Source organism: Gobius niger (assembly GCF_951799975.1).
Source record: "Gobius niger genome assembly, chromosome: 2".
Lineage (NCBI taxonomy): Eukaryota > Metazoa > Chordata > Actinopteri > Gobiiformes > Gobiidae > Gobius > Gobius niger.
The window spans coordinates 30539242-30553570 of NC_136853.1; positions in this window are offsets into that span (position 1 = coordinate 30539242).

Below are 14329 nucleotides of genomic sequence, written 5' to 3' on the forward strand. Positions count from 1 at the left end.
TGATATTCAACAAATCACTGTCATAGCTTTTACATTCATGCGCACCATCATATCCCTTGTATATCTTCATAAATAGATAGGGAAGTACATTACCAAAGCTTTCGTTGGACAGGATGCTGCTTCGGCCACTAAGGTCCAGACTGCGGCTGAACGGGCTGGTGGGACAACTGAGGTCGGACAGAGAGCTCTGGCAGAGGCTGGCGGGGGATTGTAGAGGCTCCTGTTCAGTGGGATAACGTTTTCTAAGTGAGTTTGTGTTATTTATGTTGAATAAAGATGCATCAGCTTCCTTAAACACAGTGTCTTCCACAGCAGAAGAGACGGGCTGGAGAAATGGGAGAGCTGTTGACACGTCATGATCCTGACGTCTTTCAGAGCCACGGGAAATTCTGCTACTAGGTTTTTGTTTAATCTTGGGCAGGGGAGTAGTTGGGCTATGACAAGGAGCAACAGCAGCAGAAGATTGTCTTGTCCCTGGATCTTGAAGGAAGTCACCATATCGCCTGTTCGCCTTGAGCCCTACAAACACATAAGCATCACTATTAAAAGTAAAAAGTAACTTAGGACTTTCTCTTTTCGATCTCTAGCGAGCACCGTCTACGGAATGAAGCAGCTTGAATACTTTGTAAAATTATTTTATCCGGGCGGCTACAAATGCCACCCAGACTGCTCTTCACGAGGGACGAGGTTTCATTTACTCCATTACTCATTCGTGGTAAGTTACTTAATCTATTTTATTACATGCAAGATTCTCTTTCACAAACATCAACTTCACCCAGACTTTTGTGGACCACTTTGCCGAGAGTACAAAGGGACAGAGGTTGTTGTCAATCAATCTACTCTTGTTTCTTGGGTGTCTGGAGAGAGTCTGGGAGTGATGGCGATAAAGTCACCATCACAATTGCCATAGGACAATTTGCTAACGGCGTGTAAAGAATGTATTAAACTTAAATTCAGGTTTATTTTCACTTCCACTTGATCAATATTACAGTATAGATCAATTCAGTTTAGTTGAGTAGCTATGCCCCGCAGCTATGTACAGCAGTATAACACACAAAATACCCTTATTATTTTATTGAATTTTGGGAAACTTGTATAAAGTTCCCAGGATGACGACTGTGATGGGGAAAAGGCCTTTCAATTTTTGTGCTCCTTCTGACTCAAATCAGTGTGTGTGTGTGTGTGTGTGTGTGTGTGTGTGTGTGTGTGTGTGTGTGTGTGTGTGTGTGTGTGTGTGTGTGTGTGTGGTCGTGCGGGTGTGTGTGTGTGCCAAAGTTCTGGCTTTGATAGAGGGAGGTTTTTCAGGGAGCAGGGTAGAGTGTGACTTTAGGAGAAAGAACGCCATATGGTGGAATAATTAGTATTGAAAATGCCCACCTCCCTCCCTCAACACACTTGTACAGAGGCCAGTGAACTGAAAGCCATGGCCTGCTGTGAAGCCAAGGTGTGTGAGTTGAGAAAAATGTCTTCACATTAGTGGTCTGCTTTCTGAATGGAGCGGCAGGTTTCCCCAACCCCAGGCTTTTCACTCACACCAGAAGACCACCAGGAGGGCGGCGCCATGGGCACTTCCTCGCTAAAAGTGGATGTCAGCGAGCTCTACTTAATCATACACAATCACAGAGACGGATTAAGTACTAACAACAAGCTTGGAGGCCATTACCTGGACCACTTCAGTAGGGGTCAATGTGGGAGGACACACTTTTAATGAGCAGAGAAGAGGTTTGTGAAGGTCGAAGATGTACTGAAAGCAGAAGGTGATTTGTTTTTTGTAAGAGGTTAGGATTACCGTCAAGTTTATGCATCTTGCTGGAAGTGGGAGCATGGGTATACGGCTTCTCTTCACATGGAGGTCGAGATTTGGACTTGGCACTCAGAAAACATGGAGGTTTTAAGTCTTCGGGGCGGGCTTTCATATGGGACAGGAAGCGTGAACACAGTCGAGGACCATGGTGTAAGACAGAGTGGTCCTAAAGGGCACAGCAGATAAATGTTTAGAGAATTAGTCTTGGACATGAGCATAGCTTTGCAATTGGAGAAATGTCCCTGCAAAAGATTCAGGACAATCAAATTGTCTCTGCCAAGCTATCAGTCACATGTAATGATCCGTGTCATTGTGTTAAACATGGTGGTGCAGTGGTTAGCGCCTGTGCTTCACAGAACCTGTGGTTCAATCCCCGGACGGGGCCTTTCTGTGTGCAGTTTGCATGTTCTCCCCATGTGTTTCCTTCGGGTACTCTGGTTTCTCTGACCAGCAAAAACATGTACAACAGGCCAGGATGAATGATGTGTGATGATGTGTGTGTGTGTGTGTGTGTGCGTACGTGCGTACGTGCGTGCGTGTGTGTGTCTGTGTGTGAATGAATGGTGGTCAGACTGACAGTTGCCGCAGTCGCTCTTCTGACAGTTTACTCCGGGGGAAACTGTAGCTTACCACCACTGTGTGTGGAGGGAATGAAGTAACAAGTATATAGACTAATTTAATGATCAATTTCAAGATACTAGTGTTGTAATGGTTGTACTTGTGTTTCAAAGAATAACAATAAACAAACAAACAAACAAACAAATAAATAAATAAATAAATAAATAGAGTCCACTTAATCAACACAGCTGGACATCTCTAGACTTAGATAGACAACCTTTTGAAAATCATCCAGTCACCGCTCACTTTGGTGAGACTAAGACGAAAACTGGATCATTTTTGCAAACATTGGTCATCGAAGTCTGTTTTGATTTGGTGCTGTTTTTTAATCTATGATCCTGGATGATTGAGAATTTTCGTGAAACAAATAATAACAAAAACCAGTACATTTTATTGCAGACAATAAATGTTTTTAGTGATCACTATTTGAATTTACCCTGCTCACTGCTGCCCTCTTGTGTTGACACTCAACACTGGATTCAAGACACTTGAGAAAGTTTTCCGTTTATACACATGTTTTTTCTATCTTTCTCTATAAAAAATACTAAAGAAGGTCTCTGGGCACAAAAACGTAAAAACACTGCAGAGCATGCAATTAGTACAAGACTGAGGGACAGTCAATATTTGAAAGATATTGTGATGGCATGGCAGCATGTCTCCAATGAAAGGCAGCCCAGCACAGAGTCATGGTGCCACTGCAGAGACTCATTCAGGCCATGTCTTTTAGAGAGCAAACATTTGTTATAAATTGGAGTGCGAGCTGCGCTCACAGTGACACAGGATTGTTTGACTTGGACTTAAACGGTATCTAAACATGATGAAAACAAACTGCAGCAGCTTTCCTTTAAAGAGTGGAGCCACAAGACAAAGAGAGAAAGGGGGAGATAGGTGGGGTCAGTGTCTGTGACTCACAGTCGGGATCACTTTTATAATCCTACACCATCTCCTCTGATTCCCTTTTAAGATCTTTAGGGATTTAAAGATTTGCATTCTTTTGATGTAAAGAGTGAGGAATAAGAACAATATAAGAAGAGCCGTGACAGGTATTTCATCCTCTATGGCCTCCTCATCACATGTCACTCAAAAGGCTGCAAAGGGCTTTGCGGGCCTTAACAAGGCTAGTGTCATCAGGCCCATGACCTTTAGCGCAGGTCTGGGCCTGCCCTGCAACATTTGTCCCGTAACAAACGGTCTGTTGATACATGCACACAAGAGCAATCAGATATGTTTATTAGTGAGATGTCAACCTCCCCTTTCATTATCTGCAATAGGCCAAGGAGAACACAACCTCAATATTATGACTTTCAGAATGACACAAATAACAAACAAAAAAGCATATAATGTTTCAAATGTTTGTGACCAGAAAACAATAATTCTATGATGGCGCAGCGGTTAGTGCTTGTGCTTCTCAGCTAGAAGGTCCCAAGTTTAATCCCTGGATGGGGCCATTCTGTGTAGAGTTTTTATGTTCTCCCAGTGTAGGTTTCCTCCAGGTACTCTGGTTTACCCTACCACTAAAAACATGTACAACAGGTCAGGATGAATGAGAGTGTGTTTACGAGTGTGAGTGGGGGACACCGGATTCAAATTAGCCCAAGGCTAATAAGTACTGACCAAACAAACAAAGCAAAAATAATGACGTGATTACATTTTATGTGTGTAGGCGGATGCAAATCCACAAGCATCTCAGTACTTTTCAAGTCCTGTCCCAAGCCCAGGGCGGGGCTAGGTAGGACAGTGTCTGTCGAACCGACATTTGTATTACTTTGTAAGGCATATAAATTGCTGTGGCAAGTGAAAGTGAAATGAAAAGTTTCCTTTTCATATTGTAAGTTCATTTAGCTGAAGCAGAGCTTTAAATCTTTAGTAGAACACGTGACAGCAGACACTGAGCAGATTTGTAGTCAGCATAGATAACATTTAATGACTTGTGTGGGCTCCTTTGGGTGGCTGCAGGCCCCCAGGAAACAGGCTGACCTCCTGGCGTCAGGCAACCCACACGCTGTTCCCAAACAGCCAGAGCTGCCTAATGTCATTACTGGCCAGTTTGTGGTCAACAGCTCCCTGATTGAGATGTCCAAGAAACACAGCTAGATGAATATAGGAAGTCTATTAAAGTTGCAGATGGCCTGCAGAGGACAGAGAAGCGTGTGCCCCCCCGCAGCTCACCTCTGGGCACACGCTGATACACACGCTTGCATTTGTACTGTCAAACAAAGACAATGTTAATGACAGTGGCTCACAGTGACCTCTCTAATAGCCCTGAGTTCAGACAGAAGTGTGTCTGTGGCCCAGTGCCTGCAGGAACAGAGAATTCTTCACAGAACTGCAGCACCAGAAAGTCAGACTAAGGCCCTAACAAGGTTAAACCACTGAAAAAGAGAGACTTTTTAAATCACAGAGATTTGTGTTTCTGTAGGGTGTAATTAGCTTTGTGGTGGGAGAGTAGGGGATACTAGCGAGGGGGTCAGTAAGAGGCAAAGCAGGGAACGACAACACTGGGCTACATTGTGAAGTCCAGCGGAATCAGTGGAGTAAATCTGATTATCAGCTCGTGTCAGAAGCCAGGCGGAGATGCAGCTTAGCATTCAGAGCAACTTTCTACTTTCAATAGTCAGACAATGACCCTGCTTTTCAGGCTCACACTGCGCCAGAGGGCTTGTCAGGTCTTTTCCTCAATCCTTGACATTTTGAAACAACAACTGCAGAGAAAAGATGACAATATGACAAGAAGCGTGATTATATCAGGTGTTGGGGAAGTAGAGGGCACTGAGAAATACACTGAACACAAAAAGAATTATGCGCTACAATCTCGATAAGATGCTGTCATTAAAATATTTTATGTACGACAGAGATTTATTTGGACACCTGTGCCTCTTGTCACTTTTGTTTGGATTTAGACAGGGATGGTTTACATTGTACGTTACGTTATGATGAGTGTAGACCTGGCCCTAATGAACTTTCTGAAGGTAAGAAAGACGCAAATGAGGCTGTAAAGACCAGCCGGGGCCTTTGTCCTGAGATTTACTTGTTTGTTTAACCAGAGGCCAATACGGGAAGCTCACTCTCACAACTCTGTAGTCGTCATGGCAACTGCACTGTTATTTGTGGTGCATCCACAGCAAAAGGCTAGAGGGTGGGATATGCAAGTGTTGAGAGGTTGCAAGAGGACTCATGTGAATGTGAAAAAATGTTGTTGAAAGAAGAGTTTTTAAAATATATATATAAGAGCAATTCTTATACTCACACAGCAAGTTTCTGTTCATCAAAACAGTGATTAAAGTGATTAAAGTGAACAAATAAGACCTCAATTAAGAGATTACTGGCAAAATAAATGACAAAATATGTGAGTGAGTATTTTTCTCTTTAATTTATGATAAACCTTAAAACCCAACCTTAAAAGACATTTGCATCTTCTAAGATCAATCCATTAAAATATTTACCCAACATTTCACCTATAATAAGATAAGATAAGCCTTTTACTGACTATTAGTCGCTCCAGGGTATAAGTCGCACCAGCCAAAAAATGCATACTGTAGAAGAAAAAACATATATAAGTCGCACCATTGCCAACTACCTGGGCCTGGAGGTGCAACTGCACCGTTTACAAGCCTCTCCGGGCAGCACGTTGTTCAAGCTCTTATTTGTGAACTAGTTCCTCTCGCTGTGGCCGTCTAGCTTTTAGCCCACGATTATCTTTTTTTGTTTTCTTCATTGCAGTAAGAGCAACCTCCACTTTTCACCAGTCCCTCACAAGTTTCCCGCTCACTCCAAACTTTCTTTCTGCTGCTCGATTACCGTTTTTTGAATCTTCAGTGGTACAGGAGTAACAGATACTGGTACACAAGCCTAGAGCGCCCTCTAGCGTCTGTCAGTGTGAAAAAAACAAACATGTGAAATTATATATTTTGATATATAAGTTGCACCTGAGTATAAGCCCAAGCCAACATATGTGTTTTATGCTTTATATGTACACTCAGATATGCACAGGGCATGTGAGAGGAGTTACGTTCCCTTGCAGATCAACAAAAAAAGGTCTACATTTGGAGAGAACACTAAAGGAGTAATCTTTTTGATAATCAACATGAATGTGCAACTGTACTTACATTGTGAACACTGGCGCATAGACCTCGTTCCCATAAGGTGGCTTTGCTGACGAAAGACACATAGATGGGTCTCTTAAACAGAAGAAACAGAAGTAAGTTTAAGGAAATAGTCATTTAAAAAAAAAAGTAGATGCCATGGTGAATAGGCCATGCATATTTAGGGAATGTCTCTGCGCACACTTTACCACCCACACAGAGGCATTAAAACACAGTCTGTCTTGATCAGCAGGTTTTTAAGTTACTTTAAGAGAAACTGGGGAGTCCTCATAATGAAGTCTCCTCTCCCACACACACGCACACACACACACACACTGTTCTCCATCTGCCCGCAAAACCAGGCATCCCTTAACAAACCCCTTTCTTTTCATCTTGTAGTTTCCTTTGGACAGTATGGTGCACTTATGGTTAGGGCGTCTCAGACTGACCCGAAAGAGTGGGGCCACAATGTTAACTCATCAATCACTAGCGACACACCACCAGCCGATGCCCAGCAGCTCATCCATCTCTCTTTGCAACGTGTGGCAGCATCCAGAAGCTACATAGATGGTCCACTCCAGGGAGCAAAGAGCAGGCCGTCCCAGGATTCCCTCTTCATTCATGAGCAGTAACCTCAGCAAAGAGCGGGTGACAACAAGGGGCAAGAGGACACCACAACGAAAGTGGACAATGGAGAAATGTGCTCTGACATGTGCAAGGTCTTAGCTTGATACAAAAAGGTCCGACTTGGCACATTTAGAGATAAAAAAATATAGCAGTGTGTCTGATTATGCTGAAAGGGAAAAAAGAGTAAAAAAGCTATTACCTTCTTATTTGTGAGTGCTGTGGTCTTATTGCCACTTGTTATGTGATGAATGCTATACAAATGACTGCTGGCCCAAAACGGAAATAGTGAAATACACTGATGTGAATTGAACTGAGAAGAATTATAACACTGAATGAACAAACAAACAAATCAATAAACCACAATGTTTTGTGACATCAGACATCCTGGTGGTTAATGATGAGAGTCTGATGAATGATCTTGATTTAGACTACGGCCGGGACCTTTTTCCATTAATTACGATGAATTAATTAGATAAGGTTTAGTGCGAAATTAATCACACTTTACTTTCGACACTTCAGTTTCCTTTTCCTGCAGATTTCGCTTAGGCTCAAACAACACGTAAAGCCAAAAACGATTGCACTGTCAAAGTTGTTTATTCACACAGTTAAGTGCCGCCATAAACCTATTTAAAAAGCTCATTCTCCAAAATGAATCAAACGGCTATTGTCTTTGAAGTGTTTGAAATGATCACACAGGCCTCACATCTCCACTTCAAATGAGTTAAAATGCAGGAATATACAAAGAAGGATCTAAAACATACCCATAAAAATAAATATGACCCCTAAATAAATGACGCTTAAAGCCACAAGGCGTAAGATTTCACCCAATAAACAAACCTGAAATACAAGCATTTATTTTATGATAGACATTTTCACCATAGAAAAATACCTCAAACAAACATGTGCCTATATACTGACATGTGACTATAACTTAACCGGGAGTGGGTGCGTCTCCAGCTCGTTTCCATGGAGATGTTGACTGAAGTCAGTAGAATTGAGAGGTTAGCCCCTCATCCAGATCCATTCTTTGATTATTCACTGCAAAAATAGGATTTTCTGTGTCAAGCTGGTCACTGAGAGCATGTTTTGTGTATAGTCCAAAATGTTACGCAGTGTGCCTTTAAATGTGATCAATTGCGATTAATTAATTACAAAGGCCAAAATTAACTCGATTAAAATTTTCATCGAGGCCCACCACTAGTTTAGACAGTTCGAGATTCATCCAAATCTCTTCTCCAGGGCCAAGAGTTAGCAACTGGCTTCGCACAGGACGCTAATAGGTGGTGACACACATTAGTTATGTTTGAATTTGGGATTCATACTATGTAGAACATTGTTTAAATTAAGCTAAAAATGACTTATGGAGGATGTTTATTCAAGGCTTGAAAAAGACCAACTCTCGTTATAACAACTAAATCACTTGCAATGCCTTTGATGCCATCATTTGACCTATGACTGAATGTCATAATCCAATAAAGGGGTTGTCTAAAGTGATTGCTGCTCCTTTTCTCTTGTTCAGTTGCAGTGATGAGATTAGTGAGGTTTTGGGGCAGATGGGATTTTCTCTCTGCATAGGTCCAAGGCATGTACCAAGGCATGTTCATCCAAACCTTAAAAAGACCTCCTGTGAGCTTCACGTTCAAAGGTGTGGGTTTAGGAGCTTGAGTGTGGTGGTCAATATCAGTCAGATATGTCCCAGGCGTATCAATAATGAAGGTGGAACAGGCAAGCTCAAATTACCAATTTGGAGGTAATTACCAAAGTGGCGCTTGTCCTGTCTCCCACTCAGCCTGTCTTTGGTGATTTCTGCCATCTGCCGACCCATCTCATGGGAAGCTTGCTTCACTCCTCAGTACACACGTTCATGGTTATTAATTTTGTTTTTACCTAATCACACTTGGGCACTGACTCAATTCCCTTCAATAGACATTTAATTAAGAAAGCCGAAGATGGACACTACATCCTGTGAGTAATGCAGACACGTCCTCAACCTAATCCACAAAAAACAGTCTGAACAAAAAGAAGCCCACAAAATGACAATACAGGTCAGAAAGACCCAGTTCAGAAACAATCAGGCAAATGGCTGAGCTGCGGTGCTGGACAAAGCAAGGGTGGTCATCTCTGCCTTTAGACACGCTGGTGCAAAAGGAGCAATAGGGAAGCGGCCAAATTGAGAGAGACAGAGAAAGCTTAGGGTCAGCTATAATGAGTCATGAATGTTGAGCATCGGTGCAATCCTGTTTAATGGGCGTCACCTCTGGAAAGGGTTTGTGTCATGCCTCACGCCGGTGACGGTGTGCCCACGTTGGGGTTCGGGTCAGGGGGCTGCAAGGACTCCGTGACCCAGAAATGAGCTCCAGGAGTCAGTATGTGCCCCTGCTGTTCGGACAGAGCTTCCTTCATGCTTTAATCTGCAAGCACAGGGGGATCAATATGGCGCTAGGCTTGTGTGCAGTAGTCCACCCGTTTTAGACATCTCACCAGGGGTTGGCGCACCCTAACAAAAGCAAAGCTGCACTGCCACCACGGGCCACAATGACCGGTGGGACAATTCACGCCGGTTGCTAAACTACTTAACATTCATTAGTGTCAAAGGTGGACAGATGCTGTGGCTCTTGCGGATCTTCTTCTTTCTGTTCGCTACGTGAGATTCATTCAGCGGTGTCTGACATGTCTTTCATTCAACACAATCAGGCCAGTATATTCAGGAAAAGCACTCACTGCGTTTGTGCCTGGTCCAGTGGTGCTCAAAAAACAATGCGGAGTCCTGATATCCTGACTTCTGCCAAACGACTTGCCCCTTTCCACAGCAAACATGTCTTTTCGCAGTTAAACCCCCCCAATAATGCTTAAAAGTAAAGTAAAAGAGCAGAGATTGTCGAAACAGCACTGAGCTTACACTCCTCTCGGTGGGAGGCTAAAACAGCCCATTTAAATAACTTATGTCTGTTAATGATTAGCAACCTGCTGAACTGGAACAGCTAAATAAGCCAGCATTTAAAAACACAGTCTATTTTCTATTTAATAATATTTTTCAATAACTGTGCTTTCTGGGAACTCGAGTCACAACATTCAATAAAACGTAGGAGTGAATTAAACTGGCCGTAGACCATGAGAGTAACTGAGGGCAGAGTACAGCTGGAAGGAGAGCGAAAGCTTTTCTGTCCAACTGCAGACAAAACATGGCTCAGGTTCTGGGTCGCTTTTATAGAAGCATAAATCTCCTCACAGTAATTACATTATGGAGCACATACAGGCGAGCTTTAGGGAAACAATGGGACCCTATCAATTCCACAAATCAGACTGGCTGCTGTGTGAGTGTCTGTGTGCATCAGCTTCAACAGACTTCTATCTCCATTTCCAATCAAGGCTTATTATCGTGAGAGTCTTTAGGAGGTGGTTCTTCCTGAGATTTGTGGAGCTGGACAATCCTGGTGAATATGCTCTTAGAAAGAGAGTAGATTATTAACAACGGTCACAGAGAGGCTGTGTCCTGGTGAGCACTGAACACTAGAAACAATCACACACGACTCAGGCAATGCTGGCAAGGACTGAAGGGATATGTGAAATAATAACAATAACAATAACAATAACAATAACAATAACAATAATAATAATAATATTATAATGTTGGTCAGCGAGTGGTTGGTTATGGTCAAATGTAGCAGCAACCTCGCTCTCTCAGTACAGCTGCTTTTTCTAAACTGCATTTGTGGTTTCTGTATTCCACATTGTTTTACTGGATGCTATTGTACGTCTTTGCCATGTATTTGGGGGGTTCAGTGGATTTTTTGCTGTAGGGAGTACATATTGGTCCTGAAAAAAGCAGCTTTTTAAAAGTAAACAAACAGCTAGCTTATCAGTTAAAGACATTTGAGACCTACACATTTCTTCTTCTGGGACACTGAGGAAGCACCAAGAGCCGCCCACCCCCAAAGCCCAGTGGAGGCGTCACAAGAGGAGCTACAGGAAACAAGGAAGGGACAAAGAAGGAGGTATCCGGGCAAGACTCACAACTAACACACGCTTCTATCCCTACTAGTGTTCTGGCTAATGGACGTTCACTGGAGAATATAACAGATTCACTGCTAAGCTTTTCCCAGAGGATGGTGAAAGATTTGGAGCGGAGGGAGCTGCACAGGAGCAAGAGGAAGGAGGTGGAGCTGATCAGTGCAGGACACCACGTTCTGAAACAGGGGCAAACCCAGGAGGCGGTGCACTGTTTCAGAGGATCAGAGGAACACTGTAGGCTGCCAGCCAGGTTTCCTCTAGGTGCTACGGTTTCCACTACTTCCAAAAAAACATGCTGGTCACTGTGTGGGTCAGGCTGACCCACAGTGGCGGCGCAGCTCAGTCGCAGCAGCTCAGGACTGACATCTGAACACCATTTCGTTGTACACTTGTGCAATGACAAATAAAGCACTTACTTATAATAATACAAATAATAAAGCCACCTTTTCTTGACAATACTAATGTCGAAGCCCCTCCTGGAACCGCCACCTTCACGTGGTGGAGGGGTTTGAGCACCCGAATGATCCTGGAGCTCTATTGTCGGGGGCTTCGTGCCCCTGGTAGGGTCTCCCATGGCAAACAGGTCCTAGGTGACGGGTCAGACAAAGAGCGGTTCAGAAGCCCCTTGTGAGAGACCAACAGGGCCGGGTAGAACCATGAGGCCACCCTTCTGTGGACCCACCACCTGCAGGAGGAGCCATGGGGCTGGTGCGATGTGATAAGGGCAGCTCCAACAACTGCCCCCACGACCCGGCAATGGAAAAGTGGAAGAAAATGGATGGATGGATGGACTAATGTCGAATCTGTAATGACTGACTGCAGCTGACTTTCATGTGTACATTTGTGAAGAATATGTCCAATGCATGATTCATCTGTGAGCCAGTATTTGACCAGAAAAAACTTCCACTTAGAGGACCACCATCTGAGCCACTGTGGGACAACTGAGACTAATCATTGCATCTGACTGAAATGTATTCATGAGGTAAATAACAATATATTAGAATAAAACTATATTAAAAGGTCCTCTTCAGCAAACATACATCGACGGACACAAGAGCCTCTTAAAAACACCTAAAATGCCATTACAGGGGGCTGTCACTCTGCTCTATGAAAAGCTGCCCCGTCCACAGTCCCCTTTGTCCACTACAGTACCAGAACCAAAGAGCAGTGACCCTCACCACTCTGGCCAGGCAGCCTGTGGGGAGTCTCACACCATCCTGCCCCGCTGCTCTCTCCTCCTGTTAGCTCCGTTATTTCCTCGTCTAATCAATCTGTCCATTCAGCCCTTTGTCACACACACTATGGTGGCAGCATTTCTCAATTTAGCCCCCTTTATGCTTTCATTACATCTATCTATCTATCTATCTATCTATCTATCTATCTATCTATCTATCTATCTATCTATCTATCTATCTATCTATCTATCTATCTATCTATCTATCTATCTATCTATCTATCTATCTATCTATCTATCTATCTATCTATCTATCTATCTAAACAAAGTCTGCTTTTGCAACATTCTGAATGACAAAACTAAATTGTAGTCCTACAAGAAAAAACATGTATCCAGATTAATCTATAATCATGTGCAAAAAAATAAAATACTATTGTTACTTTGTAAATGGTGCATAAAAACTTATAGTGAGATTCCTGCCTGTATTGTGAACTCACTTGAGAAAGTATTCAACATGAAGCGAGGCTGAAAGAAGGACTCCAAACTATACATGTAGTCTATTCATGGATGCCGCTCTCTAAAGAAGAGAAAGAGACAGCCCAACGAGTGGGAGCAGGGTGGAGAACTGGAGAGCTGTATAAATTTGACATGCACAAGGCGATGGACAAAGTGATTGTTGCGTTCCCCAACTTTTTTTTTTTTCTTCCCGCAGAAAACACTAAAACCCGAAATGAAGAGGCACCTATTAGTGACTCCATTATGGGCGCAGGGCTGCTGAATAGCTCCTTGCTGTGCGTCTTTATCACAGTCAGCTCGTGAATACAGGCCGCCCCCCTCCTCCTGCAGCTTCTCCAGCCCGTATTGATAAAGTGCAGGAAAAGTGAAGTAGAAGACGGAGAGGTGGGCTCTCTCTGTTGTGCGCTCCAGGTGTGCGGTGTTAAGCTCAGCACTTTAAAGCTTGTATTTTTTTTATTTTTTTTGTGAGACACTTCTTCCACTTCTTTCAAAGCACAAGAAGAAGACTGTATTTTTCATGCGTTAGTAGATTTCCATAATGCCCAGTCCACCCCCCTGCGGCGCCCCCAAAAAAACAAGTTAGGCCACTGGCAAATCTCTGCACACTGTCTCTGAGCCCTGTATTGTTGTTGGATTATTCAGGAGTTAGGGGAAAGAATCAGGCGCAGAGAGTGGGGTGTCTGAACTTTATCTTCAGTAGAGACAGGGCCTAAAGAAACTCCTTTAGAGAAGTGAGTTATTAGCGCACAATGCCACAAAACACCTGCAGGAGAAAGGCAGGGAACCTATTGAAAAGTTTACCTTATTCCTCAAAAGAAAGAAAAAAACACAGATAAAGAAATATCTATAGCTAAATAACGCATGAAAGCTGAAACGACCCAACAAACAAAACAATAGACACAACAATAGTTTGAGTTGTTGCGTTATACTTATGTTTGTGTACAGTTGAAGGCGTGAGTCACAGTTTGATGGACTTTAAAATGAATGTATTGTTAAGACGTGCCTACCTCTACAGGGAACCATCTGCTCCCTATCAATGCATCACCTGCTCGTCTGAGTCGTCTCCAGGGAAACCAGTGTCGGGGGGGTGGATTAGAAGAGGTTATGGCTTTGATGAGAGGGCTGTGCAGAAGAAAAGGCAGCTTGCCCTCTGAGGGGGGACCTTCAAAAGACACGTGTCAGAATAAATGTCGACCTCTGCTGGTCAAAACGGTCACAGCATGTTTGGACACATCCAGCCGAAAACAGCCAAACCTAAGTAATGACATAAAACACAACACTCACCAGTCAATGTTCAATTTAAGAAACTAAAAAGCACTAATTATTATAATGTTAAATCTTCACCAATGTAGGATCACAAAGAGTGCCAAGAATGTAAACCAAAATCAAATCAGGGCTAAACCAGGACTAAAAAGGGGTAAAAAAGTAATAATTATGTCAACTGTGGGTGTAAACTGTCTCACACAGACAAACACATGAAGTAGAATGCATTACAAA